This window comes from Gossypium arboreum, chromosome 4, assembly GCF_025698485.1.
Source record: "Gossypium arboreum isolate Shixiya-1 chromosome 4, ASM2569848v2, whole genome shotgun sequence".
Lineage (NCBI taxonomy): Eukaryota > Viridiplantae > Streptophyta > Magnoliopsida > Malvales > Malvaceae > Gossypium > Gossypium arboreum.
Window position 1 is genome coordinate 52,710,236 of NC_069073.1, and position 10,769 is coordinate 52,721,004.

Genomic DNA, 10,769 nt, shown 5'->3' on the forward strand with positions numbered 1-10,769 from the left:
ATTCACTTATCAAATCACTCCAAGTTTATAAATACTTACGGTACGAGTACATCGATTTTTCGATGCCATAGTCCAACTATGGTCTTACACATACATTGCCATGGCCCTGCCGTGGTCTTACATTCACATGCCATAACCAGGTTATGGTTTTATTATCCAATTTGCCATAGCCCAGCTATGGTCTTATTTAGTAATTCTTCTTACTTAAATTGTACATTTAATTAAAATCTTCCAAATTTAACCAATAAGATAAATACAATCACAATACCATCCATCAATTAAATAAATACACAGTTAAGCTAAATTATACGAACTTACCTCATGTACGAAAATGACAAAATGGACTGACTATTCAATTACTTTGTTTTTTTCCCCAATCCAAGTCCGAATTCCTCTTTTCTTGATCTATAAGTAACCAAAATCAACTTATTTATTCTTCTAATTATTTAATTCAATCCAAAATATGCATTTGAGCTATTTTACCATTAGCCCCTAAACTTTCATATTTTTACAATTTAGTCCTTATTACACAAAATCACAAATCCATGAAATTCAAGACTAACCCATGCTAGCTGAATTACCATTATATCCCTATCAACCCATATTTTCCATTTATTTCACATTTTAACCACAAAGTTTCAACATTTCTCAATTTAATCCCTATTTTGCATTTTCACTAAAAATCACTTGACAAAACTTGTATATTTATCAACAAGCATTCATAATCTATCAAGAAACTTCAAAATACACATGTATTCATCAATGGCATCATTCAAAATCTTTAACAGTTTTGCAAAATAGTCCTTGGGCTAACTAGTACTAGATACAACGATCACAAAAACATAGAAATCATTAAAAACCAGGATCAAAATCACTTACAAGAATGGATGATATCTAGCCAAAATTTGAAGCTAATTTCTTGGATTTTCCACTTTAATATTCGGTTAAGAAGATGAGTAATAAATTAAATGGCCTTTTTGTTTTATGAATTATCATTTAAACTGTTTAATTACTAAATTAACCTTTATTAATGTTCACGAATATCACTTATTACTAGTCCATAATTTTCCACTTACTAATAATGGTGTAATTACAACATAAGGACCTTAACTTTAAGGTCATATAGCTATTAGATACTTTTAGCTAATAGAACTCAAGTTTTACGCTTTATGCGATTTAGTTCTTTTTATTAAATCGACCAATCAAACGATAAAATTCCTTGATGAAATTTTTGCTCAAACATATTATCATTTTGTAGACATTTAAATAATAATAAAATAATTATTTTGACCTCAAATTTTTGGTCTTGAAACCACTGTTTTGGTTAACTAAAAAAAATGGGCTGTTACACCTTTGTCAGGGCCAACGTCTCTAATTCTCCAAGTCTTCAATTTTTAGACAGTATATCCTTCATGAATTTGATGTAGTTGGCCATTTGTTCAAGTGCTTCAACCAATGAGATGTTGATATGAAGTTGCTTGAGTATGTCTAGGAACTTCTTGAATTGAATTTCTTGCTTCTGCTTCTAAAGTCTTTGAGGGTGGGATGGTGGAGGCTTCTTTACTAGAACTTGTTGATTCGTCTTCTGTGGCAATTTTACATCTAACGAAGTTGTTAGTTTATTAGAATTAGCTAGTTTAGAAGTTACCTTATCAGATTTTGCAAATTGAGGTTATGGTGACTCTGGAATTTCAACACTCGGTTGAACTTCCTCTGAGCCTTAAGCATTAGCTAGCTCCTTTTCAACTTCGACGATGTTGGGCTTTAATATCTTTTTGCTCCTTAATGTCAACGCTTTACAATGATCCTTCCTTGGATTTCTCAAATTTTCCATATCACTAGGTAAACCATATTGTGGTCAGTTTCTGAGTTTAGTTGCAAGCTGGCCAATTTAATTCTCCAAATTCCTTAGAATGGCTCATTTTTTTCCATGTATGCCTTCAATAGGTTCTCTAAGCTATTGGACGGTTTAGCTTGGGTTGGTTTCTGAACTTGTTAGAGCAAACCAGGTGGCTGGGTCAGTTTAGGTTGGGCGTAAGTGTTACTAGTTCCAGCCCCTTGGTTACTCTAGGAAAAATTCGGGTGGTTTCGCCATGATGGGCTATAGAAATTGGATTGCAGTCCTTGCCTTCCTCGATTTTGGTTCTAGTTACCAATGTAATACACAGATTCTGGGTTCGATGGACATTCTTCAAACAAATGTCCTTCCCCACAATAGATACAGGCTGCATTTTCAAATTGATTCGGTGGCTGTACTGCAAAACTATTGAACCCATTAGTGGTAAAATTTTTAAGTATTGAGGATATTGAGGATACCTGAGATGCGAGTGAAGTAAAAGCTTACTTCATATATTCCAGTGACTTCCTAACACTGCTTGATTGGTTGGCCATTGATAATTATTGCTGGCAATCCTCTTAATGATTTCATAGGACTCATTATAAGACTTCGAAAGGAGAGCACCACTAGTAGAACCGTCCACTACCATCCTTGTGTGGGCATTGAGACCATTATAAAATGGCTCAAGTTGGATGCAATGTGGGATTTCGTGATTAGGGCACTTCCGTAATAATTCCTTGTACCTTTCCCATGCCTCATATAAGGACTCCTCATCCATTTGTTGGAAAGCAGTGATCTCGTTCCTCAACTTAGCATTCTTGCTAGGTGGGAAATACTTCATGAGGAATCTTTCTGCTAACTCTTGCCATGTGGAAATTGAATTTGGTAGCAATGAGTTCAACCAGGCTTGAGCTCTGTCCCTTAGGAAATATGGGAATAGCTTCAATCGTAATTCATATTCGGGTGCTTCGACTAACTTGAAAGAATTGCTCACCTCCATAAACAGTCTTAAGTGAAGATAAGGATCTTCAGTAGGCATTCCACTGAATTGGCCCACTGTCTGAAGCATCTAGAACATGAATGGCTTTAGCTCAAATTGTTGTGCCTCGATTTAGGGTCTCCTAATACCCGCATTAAGATCATGAAACACTGGCATGACATACTATCTTAGAGCTATATCCCTATCATCAGCAACAAGGATAGGATTTTGAGCAAGGTTTGCTCTGTTTCCTTGATTCAAATTTTCAAGGTTCATCTCTTTGGTCCTTCTCTGGGTTGCTTATCTTCTTCACTGTCGAAAATTTCGTTCAATTTTAGAGCTTATAGGGAGTAAATCGATAATTCGGTCAATGCTCATAAACACCTGAAATAATCACAGAAAAATTCATTAAGTTAAAATTGAACAGAAAAATAAACCAAAATGCAAAACTAACAAATACACAAATAATGACTTTTTAAAACAGTCCCCGACAACGGTGCCAAAAACTTGGAATGACGGAAATGTACAAGTGTACACAAATGCAACAAGGTATAAAGTGACAAGTAAATGTCAAGTTATCGTACCCACAAGGACTGTGAAAAGAATTATTTATGAATGCAATTTTAAAAACACTTTGGTGAAGAAAAATATTTTGATTTGAGGAGGTGACTAAAAACTAGTATTTTAACTAAGTACAATAAATAAAAATAAAACAAAAGTTCCAATGCATGATTTCAAAAGATGATTTTAATTAAGATGACATAATTGTGTTAGATTAATTACATTTCTTAACTTAGAATTATTAAAATCATGTTTAAGTTGTTACGAATAAATTCATGGCAACTCGATAATTTGCTAACTTATGAACATACTTACTTACCAAAATTCATTTATCTCTTAACTATATCTCTATGTCAATTCAACCAATTAAAAAAATTTTAATAAGAAATTGTGTTAATGCACATACATACTTATGAAATTAAAATAATCTCTCGTACATATCTCTTTGCCAATTTAAACAATTAATTCAATCTCATAAGCACATAAAAGATTACGTGAGGTAACAATGTATTTCTACCTTAAAAAAATTTAATCACAATAATCTTTGATAAACCATAATTTATACATATTTTTATCCCATGCTTAGCATAATTTTTGATGAATTATCCTTAGAATTGGTGAATTCGATGCTCCTAATCCTTTAATTTCATGTTTTATACTTAGGAGAGCATAGGAGAGTAAAAAGAGTGGGAAACGGGCCAAAAATGGAGAAAATGAGTCAACATGGGAAATCAACACGGCCTGGACTTCCTCACACTGGTAGTTCACATGCCCATGACCCTTCAACAGACTCGAACACAATTTGAAGCAATCGCACATGGGCGTGTCACACAGGCGTGTCCTTGTCGAGCCCAAATCTAGTCCTATTCAGAAAAGGCCATTCTTGAGGGTTTTGAAGCATTCTAAAGCCTATATAAAGACCCCAAGAGGTACCTAAAAGACACACGGAGTAGGAGGCAAGGAATTACTCGAAGAAAGCCGATTGATTCATCTCAGAAGCTAGATTCACCTTCAAGACTGAAGATCTCCCTTCAATTCCCTTTAAGAGTTCTTGGGTTTTCTTTATGTTTTGTTATCATTATTCTTTTGATATGTTTTCTTTCATAAATATGAATTAAACCCCCTAAATACCTAAGGGGAATGAAACCTAAGACGGATCTTGTTATTATTATCTGAATTATATGACTTGTTCTTAATTATGAGTTCTTAATTCTTGCTTTAATATTCCAGGATATTGATTCAAGTATTGATGTGCTTATTCAGAGGAGCAAAAGTCCCTATCTAAGAGTATATCTAACATAATTAAGCGGAGTTGATTTCATGTCCAGAGATAGGGTGACTTAATTTTGCCGGATTAAGGTGAAACCTAATAAGGGAATCCATAGATCGAGTTAATGCAACACTAGGGGTTTTAATTAGAAAGATATTTCAATTAATCAACCTAGGGTTAGATGTTGTTAGTCTCGAGAGAGATAATAATATAACTTAGGGATTTCTACGGATCAAGTCAAGTGAATAAATCGTCTGATTCAAAGTCAATAACAAGTGAAGTCTAGGTGGATTTTTCCCTTAGGTATTGTCCAAATCATTCAGTTTTCCCAAAAGTTATTTCCCCAATTTACTTTCTGTGCATTCTTAGTTTAGTAATTAGTTTAGATAAAACAAACCCCTTTTATTTTTAGGCTAGATAATAAAAAGAAAGTTAATACTAGTAGTTTTAGTTCCTTTGGGTTTGACATCTCAGTCTTGCCATAAGCTATACTACTGTTCGATAAAGTGTGCTTGCCTTTGTCATGATAATAGTTAGTTTTCAGAACAGACATTCATAAATTATAAAACCTATCACAATTCACATCACATCAAGATTTTTGGCGCTGTTGGCAGGGAACTAAGATATTAGGAACACTTAATTTTTATTACTTTACCCATTTATTTTATTGGAATTTAAATTTAAATTTGATTTTGATTTTTGTTACTAAATTTTCTTTTTCCTTCTGGCAGGTTTTTATTGTTTATGACTAGAAGAAACCTGTCAGGACCATTACTTTTTGACAGTGAGATTGATCGCACAGCTCGCATAAGCTGAAGAGAAATAAGGCGAAGCCTATGGTACACAGAGAAAGAGCAAGAGGACGATATTTCCACCGCAACCGAGGAGATGGCTGAAAATCAAGAAAATTTGTTACCTCCTACGATTGCTGCTGATCTAGTAAATCAGAATCCTGCTCCACACACTATGTATGATTATGCTAAACTTACTTTAATAGGAACTGAGTTAAGTATAGTTAGGCCGGTTGTTGCTGCAAATAATTTTGAACCGAAACCTAACATAATTCAAATGATACAACAGTTTGTTCAGTTTGATGGTTTGTAGAACGAGGACCCAAACACTCATTTGGCAAATTTTTTGGAATTCTGCGACACTTTTAAAATCAATGGCATTTCTGATGATGCCATTCACCTTCGGTTATTTCCCTTTCTGTTGAGGAACAAAGCTAAACAGTGGTTGAACTCGTTACCACGAGGGTCAATCACTACTTGGGAACAAATGACCGAAAAATTCTTACTTAAATATTTTCCACTGGCTAAAACTGCTAAGTTGAGGAATGATATCTCTTCTTTTTTTACAGATGAATTTAGAAACACTCTATGATGCATGAGAGAGATACAAGGATCTTTTGAGAAGGTGCCCTCAGCATAGGTTACCAGTCTGGCTACAGGTTTAAACTTTTTACAATGGCCTGAATCCTTCGACTAGACAGATGATTGATGCAGCTGCTGGTGGAACTATCAATAATAAGCCCCCTGAGGAAGCTTATGAATTTATAAAAAAGATATCACTAAATAATTATCAGTGGCAAGTCATGAGGACAAAGCCAAAAAAAGTAGCTGGCATTTTTAACGTCGATTCGGTCACCATGCTCTCTAATCAGGTAGAAATTTTGAGTAGAAAAATTGATGGTTTACTTGGTTCTTCACAGGTTCACCCAGTAATGCAATGCAATGCAAGTGGAGGAGGACGAGCAATTCAGAATACCCACATTATGGCCACAACATGGAAAACGAGCAATTAAATTATATGGGTAATAATCCTTGACCTCAAAATAATTCTTATAGTAACACTTACAATGCAGGATGGAGGAGCCACCCAAATTTCTCATGGGGAGGCCAAGGGAATCAGAGACCACAACCCCCTCCAGGCTTCCAACAATAGCCTTACCAGTAAGAGAAAAAGCTGAACCTTGAGGAAATGATGTCAAAATTTATTTCAGTAGTGGAAACCCGTTTTCAAAACACTGAAACTGCACTTAAAAATAAGCAAGCATCGATCCAATAACTCCAGAATCAAATTGGGCAGCTAGCTAAGATGATTTCAGAAAGACCACCAGGAAATCTACCTAGTAACACCGAAACTAATCCAAAAGAGCATGTAAAAGTAGTTACACTAAGGAGTGGGAAAGTGTTAGCTAAATCCGAAAAGGAGCCACCACAAGAAGTTGACAGAAACAAAGGAGAGGAGGTAAAATTTGAAAATAATGACAATCCAATACTAAAGGAATAAACCACCAATTCCATATCTAGCAAAGTTGAAAAAAGGCTGCATGGATGCACAATTCGGTAAATTTCTTGAACTTTTTAAACAACTGTATATTAACTTACCTTTTGTTGAAGCTATATCACAGATGTCTACATATGCAAAATTTTTAAAGGAGCTTCTAACAAACAAAAGGAAGTTTAAAGACTTATCTACTGTGGAACTTAATAAGGAGTGCTCAACCATACTCGAAAATAAATTGTCAACCAAACTGAAAGATCCAGGAAGTTTTACTATTCCCTGCTTAATTGGTAGTTTGAATGTTGATAAAGCACTAGCTGATTTAGGCGCTAGCATTAATTTGATGCCATATAAAATGTTTAAACAACTTGGTCTTGGGGAACCTAAACCCACTAAGATGAGTATTCAATTAGCTGATAGATCTGTTAAATATCCTAGGGGAATTATAGAGGACGTACTTGTAAAAGTAGATAAATTTATATTTCCTATTGATTTCGTCGTGCTTGACATGGATGAGAATATTGAAGTGTCTTTAATCTTAGGTCATCCATTTTTAGCCACTGCTAGGGCTGTTATTGATGTGAGAGATGGTAAATTGGCACTTAGAGTAGGTGACGAAGAGATTATTTTTAAAATTTATGATGCCATGAGATTTTCTAAGGAACAGGATGACTCATGTTATTTTATTGACTCTATTGATCATGCTACTTAAGATTCTTTTCAAGAAATCGTGCATAAGGACATGATAGAACTGTGTCTTGCCCAAGGAGAGGGGGTGGATGATGATTCTGAGATAGGAACTGAACTAAATTCTAATCAACCCTCCCCAAGACTAGCAGAATATGAGGGTATTAAGGTAAACGGTGAACTTAAGCAAAAACCCTCTATTGAAGAACCTCCCAAACTAGAACTTAAACAATTGCCGAATCACTTGGAATATGCATTCCTTGGAAATAATTCTACATTTCTGGTAATTATTGCATCTAACTTGCAACCCAAGGAGAAAGAGAAATTACTCTAAGTATTAAGAGAGCATAAAAGGGACATAGCTTGGAAACTTTTTGACATTAAAGGGATCAACCCTTCTTTTTGCTCCCACAAAATTTTAATGGAAGATGAATATAAGCCATGTGTACAAACCCAAAGATGACTGAACCCCAACATGAAGGAAGTTGTTAAAGCTAAGGTAATTAAACTCCTAGATGCTAGAATTATTTATCCTATTTCTGACAGTTCTTGGGTAAGTCCAATGCAGGTTGTTCCTAAGAAAGAAGGCATGATTGTTGTAGCCAATCAGAAGAATGAATTAATCCCAACAAGGACAGCCACAGGTTGGAGAGTTTGCATTGACTATAGGAAGCTGAATGATGCCATGAGAAAAGATCACTTCCCCCTTCTATTCATTGACCAAATGTTGGAAAGATTATCAGGGCACATGTACTACTGCTTCCTAGACGGACTCTCTGGCTATTTTCAAATCCCAATAGCTCTTGAAGATCAAGAAAAGATGACATTTACATGTCCATATGCTATGTTTGCTTATCGTAGAATGCCTTTTGGATTATGTAATGCTCCTGCTACATTTCAGCATTGCATGATGGCCATTTTTGACGAACTCGTAGAAGACATCATGGAGGTCTTTATGGATGATTTCTCGATTTTGGGTAACTCTTTCCATCTTTGCCTTAAAAAATTAAAACGAGTCTTAATAAGATGCGAGGAAACAAATCTTGTGCTCAACTGGGAAAAATGCCACTTTATGGTTCAAGAAGGTACTGTGTTAGGACATAAAATTTCTAGTAAAGGGATTGAGGTTGATAAATCTAAAATTGAAGTCATTGAGAAACTACCTCCAGCTAAATTGGTTAAGGCTATTAGAAGCTTTTTAGGACATGCTGGGTTTTGTAGAAGATTTATTAAAGATATTTTTAAAATAGCTAAGCCTTTGACTAAATTACTAGAAAAAGATGTCCCTTTTAATTTCGATCAGGAATGTTTAGAAGCATTTGATACTTTAAAGGATAAATTGACTAAAGCTCCAATTATAATTGCACCTTATTGGAATTCACCTTTCGAACTAATGTGCGATGCGAGTGATTTTGCAGTAGGTGTAGTTTTGGGACAGCAAAGAGATAAGCATTTTCAACCAATCTATTATACTAGTAAAACGTTGACAGCCGCACAAGAAAACTACACCACCACGGAGAAAGAGCTACTGGCTGTGGTTTTTGCATTCGATAAATTTAGGTCATATCTAATATTGTCTAGAGTTGTCGTTTATACTGACCATTCTGCTCTTCGCTATCTTTTAACTAAGACTGATGCAAAACCTCGACTTATTTGATGGATTTTGTTATTGCAGGAATTTGACTTGCAGATTAAGGATAAGAAAGGAACTGAAAATCTCGCAGCTGATCATCTTTCCAGGCATGAAAATTCAAGTACCAAAGAGCTAAATGAAGTTGAAATAAATGTTTCATTCCCTGAAGAACAATTTTTTGCTATATCTGACTCTGAGGTACCTTGGTTTGCAAACATTGCAAATTTTTTAGCCCCTAACATTATTCCAAAATGGTTAACACACCAGCAAAAGAAGCGATTCTTTTTTGATGAGAAAAACTACTATTGAGAAGACCCTTTCCTTTTCCGTATATGTGTAGACCAAGTCATTAGAAGATGTATTACAAGGATAGAAGCATTGAAGATCTTGGAACATTGCCACTCAGGACTGACTAGAGGGCATTATAGTGGGAATAAGACCGCACATAAAATACTTGGATCAGGTTTTTATTGGCCCACTCTATTCAAAGATGCCAATAGGTATGTTACTTCTTGTGACAAATGCCAAAGGATAGGTAATATCTCCAAACATGATGAATGCCTCAGACATATATGCTTTCATGTGAAATATCTGACGTTTAGGGTATCGACTTCATGGGACCATTCCCTAGTTCATTTGAGAATAAATACATCTTAGTAGCTGTCGATTATATGTCCAAATGGGTTAAAGCCCAAGCTTTACCTACTAATGATGCTAGAGAAGTAGTACGTTTCCTTAAGAAACTTTTCTCTCAAATTGGAACACCTAGAGCAATCATCAGTGATAGTGGTACTCATTTTTGTAATGCCCAATTTGACAAGATCCTTAAGAAATACAGAATTCACCACAAAACAGCTACCCCTTACCACCCTCAAACTAGTGGCCAAGTCGAAGTGGAAAACGGAGAGCTTAAACGTATCCTAGAAAAGACAGTAGAATCAAATAGGAAGGATTAGGCGATGAAAGTAGATGATGCTTTATAGGCTTATAGAACTACTTTTAAGACCCCGTAGGAACATCACCTTAGAGACTTGTTTATGGAAAAAGTTGTCATCTACCATTTTAGTTAGAACACAAGAAATTCTGGGCCATAAAATTTCTAAACCTTGACGGAAAACAGGTTGATGTAGTTGAACGAGTTAGATGAGTGGCGAACTAATGCATATGAAAATTCACGCCTATACAAGGAAGCAACGAAGCACTGCCACGACGCTTGTTTAAGACAACGCAATCAATTTAAAGTTGGAGATCTTGTCTTATTGTATAACTCAAGGCTCAAATTGTTCCCTAGGAAGCTTAAATCACGATGGTCAGGTCCTTTCATAGTTCAAATTGTCTTTCCATATGGCACAGTAGAGGTAAGTCACCCATCACAAGACACTTTCAAGATAAATGGACATCGCCTCAAACTCTACAATGGTGAGAATTTCAAAGACGATAGAGAGGAGCTACGACTCCACGAACTTCCCTAAGTATACTTAGAAGGTAGAGTCGAGCTTAGACTCTAAATAAGCAC

At 35.4% G+C, this 10,769-nt stretch overlaps 2 non-coding genes across 2 annotated transcripts; one reads left to right on the plus strand and one right to left on the minus strand.

Moving 5' to 3' along the window:
* The first annotated feature begins 2,541 nt into the window (after positions 1-2,541).
* Positions 2,542-2,648, plus strand: LOC128292058 (small nucleolar RNA R71). Its single transcript, XR_008282043.1, has one exon. It is a non-coding gene; the product is annotated as a small nucleolar RNA R71 (small nucleolar RNA).
* Positions 2,649-5,973: 3,325 nt separating this feature from the next.
* Positions 5,974-6,081, minus strand: LOC128292124 (small nucleolar RNA R71). The gene has a single exon (XR_008282109.1). It is a non-coding gene; the product is annotated as a small nucleolar RNA R71 (small nucleolar RNA).
* Positions 6,082-10,769: the final 4,688 nt, after the last annotated feature.